Here is a 14,386-nt window from a genome sequence, read left to right on the forward strand (position 1 = left end):
CTGGTGAATAGCGGCTGGAGCTGGTGCGTCTGACTTGTTGGACTGAATGTGCTGCTGATCCTTTGTCACCGAAGGGTGGGGGGTACCTGCAAGGGACTCCGATGCTTAAGTTAGCAAGGGGATTAAGCAGGTATTGAGTAGAATCAGAGTATGAGTTATACCTGGGTGCTCCAGTGTATTCATAATGGTGAGATGTGGCCTTCTGTGGATAAGATAAGTTAGTTATCTTATCTTATCTTTTATCTTTAAGTGAGGTCATCTTATCTTTAAGGGAACCGCCCTTTTTGCTGTAGGCTTGGGCCGCTTTAGGATTTGGGACGTGTTCCTCTATTTGGGCCCTTCTTTGGGCTTTTGTAGGGACTTGACCGAGATCTTTGGGAAGAGGTCGGGTTGTCCTGACCTGAAGAGGTCAGTCGCTTTGTCTGTCGAACATCCCGGGTCGGTCATCTTGACCCAGGGTATAAACAACCGTGTATCACGTGGATTTGTCTTTCAGGTGTGCGGGGTGATCGTTCAGATCGTCCGACATCTTCATCCCTTCTTCTTTTTCTTGGTTCTTCGTCCCGGTTGGCCAGGAACCGATCTAGTTTTCCTTCCCTCACTAATTTCTCTATGACATTTTTTAAGTCAAAGCATTCGTTGGTGGAGTGTCCTCGGACTCGATGGTACTCACAGTACTCGTTCCGATTTCCTCTCCCTTTTACCTTTAAGCGGCCGAGCTGGGGTTATTTTTTCCGTATGGCAGACTTCTTTGTAAATATCTACCAGGGATACCCTAAGAGGGGTGTAGTTATGATATTTTTTGATTTTCTCTCCAGAGCGATCTTCTTTTTTCCTGGATTCTTTATCTTTATCTCGGTAGGCAGAACCAAACCTCGAGGCTTCCCCAAGTCAAGAATTCTCCTCCATGTTGATGTACTTCTGCGCCCGTTCTTGTACATTGTCTAGGGATGTCGGGTACCTCTTTGACATAGATTGGCTAAATGGTCCTTCTCGCAGGCCATTTATGAGACCCATGATGGCAGCTTTTGTTGGTAGACTTTGTATATCCATGCATGTTTTGTTGAATCTTTCCATGTAGTTGCGAAGACTCTCCTGATCTCCTTGCTTGATCCCTAGTAGGCTGGGTGCGTGTTTAGCTTTGTCCTTTTGTATGGAAAATCGGGCCAGGAACTTTTTGGCCAGGTCGTCGAAACCCGAGATGGATTTTGGAGGTAGGTTGTCGAACCATCTAATGGCTGTCTTGGTAAGAGTTGTTGGAAATGCTTTGCAGCGAACTGCATCTGAGGCGTCAGTGAGGTACATTCTACTTATGAAGTTGCTGAGATGGTGGTTGGTGTCCGAGGTGCAGTCATATAGAGTCATATCTGGAAGTTTGAAATCTTTTGGGATTTTGGTCTTCATAATTTCCCTGGTGAATAGATCTTGATCTTTCTGAAAGCTATCCTCTGTGGAGGGTCGTGTAGCTTTAGTTTTGAGATCGGTTTCGAGTTTCATAAGTTTATCTTCTAATTCTCGGCGCCACCTTATCTCCCGACGTAGATCCTCTTCTTTTTCGCGTTGATGTTGGGCTTCTTTCTCAAGTTGCTTCAATCGATTTTGAAGTGCTTCTATCGCCCCGGGATTTGATGAATTTTTGTCTCCATTGGATTCCAGAGTATCTTTAAGTGTAGCATCCGTGTTCTTGTGTGGCGTTCTATCTTCCAAACCTGAGTCGTGGTCGTTGTCATGGTTGTCCGCCATGGTGTTGGGATGACTTCCAGGTTCCCCGGCAACGGCGCCAATGTTCCGAGGGTTACCTGAAACTATAGGTCGATCTCGGTCGAGATCTTCTATGTTGGTCGGAGCCGACATATCTGGCAGGTGTATAACGGCCGGAGCTGGTGTGTCCGACTTGTTGAACTTGGTGATGGTGCTGATCCTTCGTCCCCGGAGGGTTGGGGGTACCTGCAAGGGACTCCGATGCTTAAGTTAGCAAGGGTATTAAGCAGGTATTGAGTAGAATCAGAGTATGAGTTATACCTGGGTGCTCCAGTGTATTTATAATGGTGAGATGTGGCCTTCTGTAGATAAGATAAGTTAGTTATCTTATTTTATCTTTAAGTGAGGTCATCTTATCTTTCAAGGGAACCGCCCTTCTCTCTGTAGGCTTGGGCCGCCTTAGGATTTGAGGCGTGTTCCTCTATTTGGGCCCTTCTTTGGGCTTTCCTGGGGACTTGACCGAGCTCTTTTGGAAGAGGTCGGGTTGTCCTGACCTGAAGAGGTCGGTCGCTTCGTCTGTCGAGCATCCCGGGTTGGACACCTTGACCCAGGGTATGAACAGGTGGTAATACTGAAAAACAAAGTGCTTAGGGCCACGGCCAAGACTCATAAAAGTAGCTGTGTTCAAGAATCAACAAACTTAACTAGGAGAATCAATAACACTATCTGAAATTCTAAGTTCCTATAGATGCCAATCATTCTGAACTTCAAAGTAGAAAGTGAGATGCCAAAACTATTCAGAAGAAAAAAGCTACAAGTCCCGCTCATCTAATTAGAATTAATATTCATTGATATTTTGGGATTTATAGTATATTCTCTTCTTTTTATCCTAATTGATTTTCAGTTGCTTGGGGACAAGCAACAATTTAAGTTTGGTGTTGTGATGAACGAATAATTTATACGCTTTTTGGCATTGTCTTTAGATAGTTTTTAGTATAATCTAGTTACTTTTAGGGATGTTTTCATTAGTTTTTATGCTAAATTTACATTTCTGGACTTTACTATGAGTTCGTGTGTTTTTTTGTGATTTCAGGTAATTTCTGGCTGAAATTGAGGGACCTGAGCAAAACTCTGATAGAAGGCTGACAAAGGACTGCTGATGCTGTTGGATTTTGACCTCTTTACACTCAAAATGAATTTTCTGGAGCTACAGAACTCCAAATGGTGCGATCTCAACGGCGTTGGAACGTAGACATCCAAAGCTTTCCAGCAATATATAATAGTTCATATTTTATTCGTGATTAGATGACATAAACTGGCGCTCAACGCCAGTTCCATGTTGCATTCTAGAGTCAAACGCCAGAAACACGTCACGAACCAGAGTTGAACGCCAAAAATACGTTACAACTCGGCGTTCAACTCCAAAAGAAGTCTCTACATGTGTAAAGCTCAAGCTCAGCCTAAGCACACACCAAGTGGGCCCCGGAAGTGGATTTCTGCATCAATTACTTACTTCTGTAAACCCTAGTAGCTAGTCTAGTATAAATAGGACATTTTACTATTGTATTTAGTGTCTTTTGACCACCTTACATCTTTGGTCTCGGTTTTATTCCATTATTCATCTCAGGAGACTATTGATCACGTTTTGGGGGGGCTGGTCATTCCGCCATGCCTGAACCTTCATAACTTATGTATTTTCAACGGTGGAGTTTCTACACACCATAGATTAAGGGTGTGGAGCTCTGTTGTACCTTGAGTTTTAATGCAATTACTACTATCTTTTATTCAAATTCAATCTTATTTCTATTCTAAGATACTACTCGTACTTCAACCTGATGGATGTGATGATCTGTGACACTCATCATCATCCGTCCCTATGAACGCGTGCCTAACAACCACTTCCGTTCTACAAGTGAAAGCTAGAGTGTGTATCTCTTGGATTCCTGATGCATGACGCATGGTTGCCCTCGCCTGACAACCGAGCCTTCCATTCCGTGAGATTAGAGTCTTCATGGTATAAGCTAGAATTGATGGCGGCATTCATGAGAATCCGGAAAGTCTAAACCTTGTCTATGGTATTTCGAGTAGGATTCCGGGATTGAATGACTGTGACGAGCTTCAAACTCGCGATTGCTGGGCATGATGACAAACGCAAAAGAATTAAGGGATTCTATTCCAACATGATCGAGAACCGACAGATGATTAGCCGTGCCGTGACAGAGCATTTGGACCTTTTTCACTGAAAGGATGGGATGTAGCCATTGACAACGGTGATGCCCTACATACAGCTTGCCATGGAAAGGAGTAAGAAGGATTGGATGAAGGCAGTAAGAAAGCAGAGATTCAGAAGGAGCACAACATCTTCATACGCCTATCTGAAATTCCCACCAATGATTTATATAAGTATTTCTATCTTTATTTTCTGTTTATTTATTATTATTATTCGAAAACTCTATCACCATTTATTATCCGCCTGACTGAGATTTACAAGATGACCATAGCTTGCTTCATACCAACAATCTCTGTGGGATCGACCCTTACTCACGTAAGATTTATTACTTGGACGACCCAGTACACTTGCTGGTTAGTTGAGCGAAGTTGTGAAATTATGTTTAGACCATGGTATTGAGCACCAAGTTTTTGGGGCCATTACCTGGGAATCAATTTCGAACAACAATTTAAGTATGAATCACAATTTTGTCCACCAAAAGGCTTTGCAACGAACTGCATCTGAGGCGTCGGTGAGATACATTCTGCTCCTGAAGTTGCTGAGATGATGGCTGGGATCCATAGTGCCGTCGTACAAGGTCATGTCTGGGAGTTTAAAGTCTTTTGGGATTCTTGTCTTCATGATCTCCTTGGTGAATGGATCTTGCTCCTTGCGGGTGCTATCTTCGGGAGTGGATCGGCTGGCTTTAGTCTTGACAACGGCTTCAAGTTTTAGGAGTTTGTTCTCCAATTCCCGGCGTCGCCTTATTTCTCTTTGTAGATCCTTCTCGGCCTTTCATTGACGTAGAGCGTCTTCCTCAAGTTGTTTTAACCGATCTTGAAATGCATCCAGGGCTCCCTCGTTTGGGGAGTTCTTATTGTTGATTTGGGGAGTATCTTTTGGTGTGGAGTCCGCGTTTTTATGCGGTGTTCTTTCTTCCAGATCTGAGGTGTGATCGTTGTCATGATCATCCGCCATGGTAATGGGATGACCTCCGGGTCCCCGGCAACGGCGCCAATGTTCTGGGGGTTACCTGAAACTGTAGGTCGATCTCGGACGAGATCTTCTGTGCTGGTCGAAACGGTTGTATCCGATTTGTTGAGCTTGATGGTGATACTGATTCCTTCGTCCCTGGAGGATGGGGGTACCTGCAAGGGACTCCGGTACTTAAGTTAGCACGGGTATTAAGCAGGTATTGAGTAGAATCAAAGTATGAGTTATACCTGGGTGCTCCAGCGTATTTATAATAGTGTAGAGTGACCTTCTTAGATAAGATAAGTTAGTTATCTTATCTTTATCTTTTATCTTTTGAGTGAGGTCATCTTATCTTCAAGGGAACCGTCTTTATCTCTACGGGCTTGGGCTGCCCTTGGATTCGGGACGTGTTCCTCTGTTTGGGCCCTTTATTGAGCTTTCCTGTGACTTGGCCGAGCTCTTTGAGAAGAGGTCGGGTCGTCCTGACCTAAAGAGGTCGGTCGCTTTGTCTGTAGAACATCCCGGGTCGGAGAGCTCGACCCAGGATATGAACAGTTATCATGCATTATTGTTGGATTTATCTTAAATTTTTTGAAAATTCAACTATTGGGGATATATTTGAACAAATAAAAAACTTTTAAGACAAAATTAAAATAAAATAAAACTTAAGTATATTTTTAAAACTTTTTCCAACTTGTAGGAACAAAAAAATATAATTTATCCTTTTAAATATAATTCATGATTAATTTTGAGAATTATTGTATCTTCTTTGTTATTTGAATTTTTTGTCATAGATTTAATTTTATGTTAAACAAAAAATTAATTAATTAATAAGAACTAATAATATTATGTCGTTATATAATGTGGCTTATTATTTTATGTAAATATTTTGGATTTATTAAATGAGAAAATAAGTAATAATTTGGATTATTATATCTATTTATTTTATAAAATTTAGTTTTAAAATAAATTGGTTGAACATTATATTATCAAAGTAGCATCTTTTGTGAAAATTGATTTATTTTAAAATATTAAAAATATAGTAATATATAATTCATGCGAATATTGGTCAGTCCAAAAGTTTATATTTGGTCGAATTACATCCACATATTTATGGTGACTGTATACTTGAGTGATTAGGAATGATCAATACTTATTATTTATGTGGACAATAATCAACCCAAAGAAAATTTATTGTGCAGCCAAATAATAAATATTGAACCATATGTTTATTTTCTATTTAATTATGTAACAATTAATTGACGCAAAGAAAAGTTAGTGTTTGGCCAATTAATAAAAAATATATGGTAAAAAATAAATATGATTCTCATGTTTTCATGTGAATAATGAATCGATCCAAAGATTGGTTTATTATTTGACAGAAATTTGTTGAGAATATTTAGTAAGCCGTACTAAATAAATTTATTTGTGCGTAATTTATGTAGGTATGATCGGCCCCAAAAAAAATTTTGTATTTGGCCTAATCACATGCGCATTTATAGTAATAAACATGTAATATTCATCTCCTTTTATGTAAATAGTAAATTTGTCCAAAAATAGATTTATTATTTGATAAAAATTTTTATCAATGTTTAATTATTGTATTAAAAATACTCTTACAAATTAATATTTTTGTCCAAAAATTAAATATTAATGTTGTGCTACATATTTATGATAGCCCACCATCATATAAATAAAATTCATTTGATATGTAACTTAGGTGAATATATTGTTTTGTTTTAAAGTTAAATTTGCCAAGGTATATATCTAGACTTTACATTAAAGGTTGAATAATCCTTTTTTTCATGGATAAAGTCTCAAATAGAAAAATTGAATTTTAAGAAGTGAGATTGTTTAAATCACATAAGTTTTATAATTATAAAGTATGAGATTCCAAAAGACTCACATACAAGAATAAAAGTTACTGCTACAAAAAAATTTTCTTAAAAAATACAGAAACACTTTGTTAAAAATGATAAAGTTAAAACAAGTAAGACATTTGTAAAACTAAATTTAAATGAAACATACATAAAAATATAAATGAGTACATCTTATAAATGTCCTGACTTATTTTAAAATTAAATACACTAAAATTATAGCCGACTAATAGTATGCTTATGCATTTTATAGTTTCCTTTTACCACGGTTAAGCTAATTTAACTTATTTTATAGTTTCCTTCAAAAAAAATTCTCAGTGTATGCAATAAAAAAAAGATCGAAATAAAAAATATTAAAAATATTTATTTGGTAAGTATTTTAAAAGTATATGAATTTTAAAAGTAACAAGATAAAGAAACTGAATATGGTATATCTCAAAGGGAACAACATAAATAAATAAAAAATTTAGTTGTTCCTTTTGTAAGTATTTAAAATACTACAAAAAATTATGTTAAATATCATGTTTAGTATATAAAAATAGGTACATTTTTAATTTGTTTTGATTGAAAATTTTATTTAGTTTTAATGTTGAAATATATATTTGATAAGTAAATTTTGACTTTTTTATTCACATAAGTTGTCTATAAAAAATTCTATAAAATTGTATAATGTCTAATGATGTTGTACATCCTTTTGAACGATAACAATTTAGTGAGAATTGATATAACAAGTTTGTATTATGGTTACATTATTGTTAAAGAGTTATATTATTTAAATTTAAAAGAAAATGATTTAAATATGTATTTTGATACAAGTATTTTTCTTTTGAAATAACTCTAAATATACTTCAGCTATTATTTTTCTTTGATGATATCTTAATTTATCTCATTTAAATAAAATAGACTATTCATACTTTGTTAACAGAATCACTCTCAAAAAAAGCATTGAAAAGTTATAGTTTAGAACTTTAAATTCTTGATAAATTTTTAAATTTTGCATAATCTTATATTTTTTTGGGTATTTATTTTATTTGTGATTTTACAATTAAAATATTTTTAGAGATAGAAAATTGACAATTGTTTGAGAATATTGAATTGCGGAGAATATAGTTAATAAATTATCTTAAGTATAAACTTAACACCTCAAGAACAAATATTATTTGGTATATATATCTATTAAATAAAATGATTTCATTTTATATGAGATATTATGTATTGGTGTTATAAGTGAAAAGTTTAAGTCTATAAAAGATTAAAATATTTAAGACTCATCTCATTAATTACCTGAAAGTATTAAGTTATTGGTGTTGAAAACCAAATAAACTAAATAGAGATATAAAGTATACTTTGTTATAAAAGGTCTCACTCAAAAGTAAGGCATTAGATACACAAAGAATTTTTTTATTTTATGGAAAGATTTATTTATGACCATAATAATATTAATGATATATTTTTATCTTGAGTTACTCTGGATGGATATAAAATTTTTTTCTAAATAGCAATGTTGATAAGACAATTGTTATACAGAAATTTTTTGTGTCGCAAGATACAAATAAATATATGGACTGCAAGTTAAAGAATTCTATCTCTATGTAAGGATCCAATTTTTAGTAAATTGGATTTTCAACTATTTTAGAACTTATTTTGCAAAATCTGAAAATCATTATTCATCATAATTTAGTAAGGCAGATCCAATTAAAAAAATAAATAATAAATTAAATTTATTTTTACGAAGGTGAATAATTTTTCTGATCAAATTTGACTCTATAAAGACTTGTTCACATTTATTTTTTATTTGTTTACCCTCACTAAATTATCCTATAAACATTTTAGGGTTGGAATTGCAATTAGTGATAGTTTTGTACTTGCCAGAATAAAAATTAGCACACCAAAAATCGTAAAATCAATAATAATATAATTATCACCATGTTAATTATTTTTTTAGGAATAATATCAACTACTCATTATTGAGTTATTATTTTAAGGATAAACATCAGTCAGTTCATTGTTTTACTATGGAGTAAAATTAATTCGAGATAAACCTCAACCTAATACTCAACATACAACTCCTAAAGATGACGAATTCTCTTTCTTCTTTCTTAAGTCAACCAGTCATTTCTTCCTCTCATGTGGTCGAATTCCTTTTCTTTTTTTATCGTCTCTTTAATGATTTTAATCCCAAATTAATTGCATTCAACTGTGGATAAACATGACGTATAAGCCATGACTTAGACTCCTTATTTTCACGTTCCTTTTCTCTTGTTTTTTAGTCTATTTGACCACTTGAAAATCAGCATTTTTTACTACCATTAATTCAAGTCTTACTTTAGATTTTATTAAGTAAAAAAGTTAGAAAAACTTAGAGAGAGAGCAAAAAGGCTTAAATCTTGAGAGAGAAAAATAGTGCACATTTGTCTAGTTTTAAACAATTTTCAGCACATATTCAAGGTGTTCTTCCATAGTTCATAGCCGGTTCTTAAAGAATTCAAGCTTTTTAAGTACAATTCCTTGTTCTTTCATGTTTATTCTTGTTCCTCCATATAAAAACCAGTAAGGTAACTTTGTTGTTCATCAATTTCTTTTTCAATTTTGAGAATCATTCTAAAAGGATATGTTGTTCTCTTTCTTGTATGTAAACCATCCTTAGAAGCTACAAGAGCACATCCCAAAGTAAACAAAATTCAAATTTAAAGAGGGTGACGATCACTTTCTCTTTTCTTTTCCATGGTTCGGTCAAAAGAGCTAAAATTTTATTAATTATTTTTTTGTCTTTGTTTAGGTAATCTTTGGTGTTTAAGGTATCTAAGAATCAAATTAAAGAAAATGTAAGGGTTAGAATTAGTTAGAAGGTCTTTTATATATATGAATAAAGTGTTTTCTTTGCTACTTGATAACCTTCTTGAGATGATGATTACTTATGATGATGCTTAAGACGTGAATAAATACTTGAAATCTATAACTCAGGTTCGATATGAAAGATTGATTGTTTAACTAGATAATGAGATATGTTGGTCGAATGATATAAGTATTCAAATTGAATTTTGTGGTATTAGGTTGCTTAAAATGCAAAAGCAGTTTATGCAAAAATTATGCAGATAATCTAACAATTTTGCGAATTTATTGCTCTCATCCTAAAAGTTCAAGTGATGTGAAACTAATTTTAAATGAAATTTTTGTAAACCTAGTTTGTCGTCATAAAATTTCAGAATTTTTAAAATTATGGTTCAGGAGATATAAATTTTTGAAATCTGACACTTTATACAGTAAAAACTAGATTTTAGTTTTCAAACCAGTAATTTTCACTATTCATAACTCCCAATTCTAAATAGATATTGAGTTGCAACTAATTGCCAATGAAATCTTAATGAGTATAGTATGTCTAGTCTAAATTTCAGGGTGATCTAAGTATTAATGATAGAATTATGCAACTTGGAAGAAGTTGTACTCGAGTTAAACCCTAAAATGGTCTCTGAGATTGGCGTTTTGCACTGAAATCGTTTCTGAGATTTCAATTGCACCAATTACGTTCCTGAGATTGAAAAAAATACACCATAGTAATCCCTGACCCATTTTCCATTAACGACGTGATGACATGGCATGATGACGTGGATTGTAAGTGACACGTGTCACTTCATGATTTGGCCACGTGTAATGGTAGGATGATGTGGTGACCAGTGACACGTGGCATGCTGACGTGGATAGTTGTGCCACGTGTCACAATGTTATTTGGCCACGTGTCCAGTTGTGCCACGTGTCGCAACAGTATTCGTCCACGTGTCATCCATTATGCCATCGTTGTATATGCACCAAATTAGTCCCTCACTTTGCATTAAGTGACTCATTTTAGTCCCTGAAATTGAATGTCGTGCACCAAACTAGTTCCTTCACCACCAATTTTTCTCATTTTTTTTAAATTTAAAATTTTAATATCTTGGATACACTAATTTCAATTCTATTTTTTCATATATCGTTTAAATACAAGTACTTTTATAAAAAAATTTAAGATTTTAGTTTTAATTATATAATTTTTTTAATAATTTAATATTGGTAAATTTTGTAATATATAAGTATGTTATTATAAAAAAAATAATTATATGATTGATTAGACACATTTTTTTTATAAAAAAACATGTGTTTTTAACAAGAAATTAATAATTAAAATAAATATTTTTTTCTTATGAAATACACATTTTCGTTATGTATAAATGAGCTAGATTGAAGGCACTTCAACCACCCTCACTACCACTTTTGATCTCTGCAGTCTAGACGAAAGAGGTTGGAGATGATAATGAGGGAAGCTTGAAATGCCTTCATGTCAACTCCAAGACGGCGGCTATTAGAGGTATCCGCAAGAAAAAAAAATATTTTATAAAAGTATTGAAAGAGGTTGGAGATGGTAGTAAAGATGCTTGAAAAAGCCTTCACGTTAACTCCAAGTCAGCAATTAGGGTATTCGCAAGAGAAAAAATATTTTATAAAAACACTTTTATTTGAAGAACGTGTGAAAAAATAGAATTGAAATTAATGCATTCAAAAATATTGAGAATTTTGAATTTATAGAAAAAAATGAGAAAAAATTGGTGAAGGAACTAGTTTGGTGCACGACATTCAATTTCAGGGACTAAAATGAGCCACTTAATGCAGAGGGACTAATTTGGTGCATATACAATGATGACATAATGGATGACACGTGGACGAATACTGTTGCGACACGTGGCACAACTGGACACGTGGCCAAATAACATTGTGACACGTGGCACAACTATCTACGTCAGCATGCCACGTGTCACTGGTCACCACATCATCCTACCATTACACGTGGCCAAATCATGAAGTGACACGTGTCACTTACAATCCACGTCATCATGCCATGTCATCACGTCATTAATGGAAAATGGGTTAGGGACTACGATGGTGTATTTTTTTCAATCTCAGGAACGTAATTAGTGCAATTGGAATCTCAGGGACGATTTCAATACAAAACGCCAATTTCAAAGACCATTTTAGAGTTTAACTTAGTTGTACTCACTAGTTTTCAAAACATCACTATACAGAAATAGAACCGATTTCTAAGATATAACTCTCTTATCAAGAATGATATCAATCTGGAACCAAGTGTAAAAGAAACTTAGATGAGTCTAGTTAAATTATTTCAATTTTTAGAGTTATTGAATTAAAATGGGATTTTATATAAAATTTTGAACTCAACACTATTGCTATTTTATTTAGTTTTTGGAAGCACAAAATAAACTTTTTGTAAAAAATAATATAAAATCCAGATTTGCTTAGATTATGTTGGAATCAAAAAGTGGTGAAAGATAATTATGAACAGAAAGAGAGCTTTAGAATCTTTCAACGAAGAATGAAGGAGATAGAAGTAATTATAAGAAAGGACTAGGGACAAAAGAATAATTATGAAGAAAGAGGGCATAAGAGCTTCTTAAGAAATGAGTGAAGGCTATAATGGTAAATTACTAAAAAATTAAGGTTTAGAATGAGATTATATATTATAAAACCTAAAAAGGAAAAAATTAGAGTTTAGAAAAAGATTGAGAGAAAAGGATCTCATCAGTGACGAATTCAAAAAATTTTAAGAGTAGGGACAAAAATATATATATTAAAAATAAATTTTGTTAAATATTATTAATTATATGGAGATATAAAAATTAAAAATAGTTAGTGAAGACTTTTATTTTTAAAATACTATTCATTATATATAATTTATAAAAAAATATTTTTTATTTTCTAAAACTTGAACTTAAAATATTTTAATTAAATTATAGATACCTTATTATCCTAACTAATTTTTTATACATATTTAATAATAAAAGACTGAATTAATTGGTACATTAATATCTAATAATATACTAGTATTTATAATTTGAAATTAAAATTATATATAAATACTAAAAAAATTAAATTTGTATATAAAAGTATGTTATTTAATTTTGATATCATGTTAGATGAAAGATTTTATGCATGTGTTTAATTATGTATTGTAATTAAAATATTTTTCTATATATTATTATTTCTAAAAATAAAAAATATCTTTTAAATTAATAAATTAATCAATTCATTTTAAAATTTAATACGCAATATAGATACATATAATAGAATGAAAAATAAAAAAAGTAATAAAAATGAATAAATCGAGAATAAAATAAAATATATAAAATCACGAAAAAAATAAAATATTAGATTAATACTTAAACTATAATTGTTTGAATTAAAATTTGCAATTGAAAATATCAAAAAGAGAAACAATGAATTATATAGAGTCATAGAGAGCTATATAAAAAAAATTAAAATTTATTTTTTGATGAAGAGAAGATGACCATTAGATAAGAAATAGAAAAAAAAATTGAAAATATAAAAATAAGAAGAGAGTTTAAGAAAATAAAGGAGTAAGGACACAAAAATTAAATTTAATTAGGTTAAATAATAATCAAAATAATAAAAAAATAAAAAATAAATTTAAAATTTTAGTTAATTAAATTTAATTTATTTATAATATGTTATTTAAAATTTGAAATGAAGACATATTATATATAACTATAGTTTTAAAAAAAAATTAAAAATACCGTAGAAGCAAGTGCCCCCTCATTATTACTACTGGTCCGTCCCTACTTAGATGTTGCATTTCTCAATATTTGTGACTACTTGAACTTATGATTGTTATTCTGCTGTATATTTGAGTTTGTACTTGTTTGCGTGATTTAGTGACTTGACTGTGCGAATTTTTAGACATAGACGGCAGAACTTCTTAATTTTCCTACTTCGTATTTTTCTAAAAACCTTTAGGTTCTCACTCCCTTATTTTTTACGCTCGGTCGATGAGGCTAAGCGTGATTTTCTTTGAATATCCAGCCTTTGAACAGTTTATGGAACTAGTGATGGGAGACATAATGATCTAAGGTACATATTATATTTATAATATTCTCAGATCATTGATAGTTTGTAATTTAGTATGTACAATATAGATCCAGGCTATACTAAATTTTTATTGCTAATTTAAAGTGGTAAATATATATCATATTTATAATATTATCAATTAATTTTCTTATAAAAATTTTAGGATTTAAGATTTAGAAATAAGGACTTATGATTTAGTATTTAGGTTATAGATTTAATTTTCAGAATAGATTCTTCTAAAATTTAATGTATATTAGTACATATTATATTTATAATATTTTAAATTAATTCTCTATTAAACTTCTAGAATTCAAGGTTTAAGGTTTATATAAATTTGTTTTTATAGAATTTTTACCGCTAAAGTTTAAAGTAGTATTAGCACTAATTATATTTATAATACTCTCGATTTATTTACTTATAAAGTTCAATGTTTATGATTCACTCACGAGGTTCATAATTTAATATGTACAATATAGATTTGGGAATTGATATATTTTTATTGCTGAAATTCAAAGTAGTAAGTATATCTCATATTATATTCTCGATTAATTTGTGTATCCAAATTCATGTCAGGATTTAAAGGTGATAGTTCATAAGTTGGGTAAGTCTAAAATCAGTTTAATTATTTTGTGGGCATTAAATGTGTCACTTTTTATAAATCATTAGATTTTATTAAGTGAAAATCAATAAATATTATGAAAGAGAAATATTA

This window comes from Arachis duranensis, chromosome 6 (genome assembly GCF_000817695.3).
Source record: "Arachis duranensis cultivar V14167 chromosome 6, aradu.V14167.gnm2.J7QH, whole genome shotgun sequence".
Taxonomy (NCBI): Eukaryota; Viridiplantae; Streptophyta; class Magnoliopsida; order Fabales; family Fabaceae; genus Arachis; species Arachis duranensis.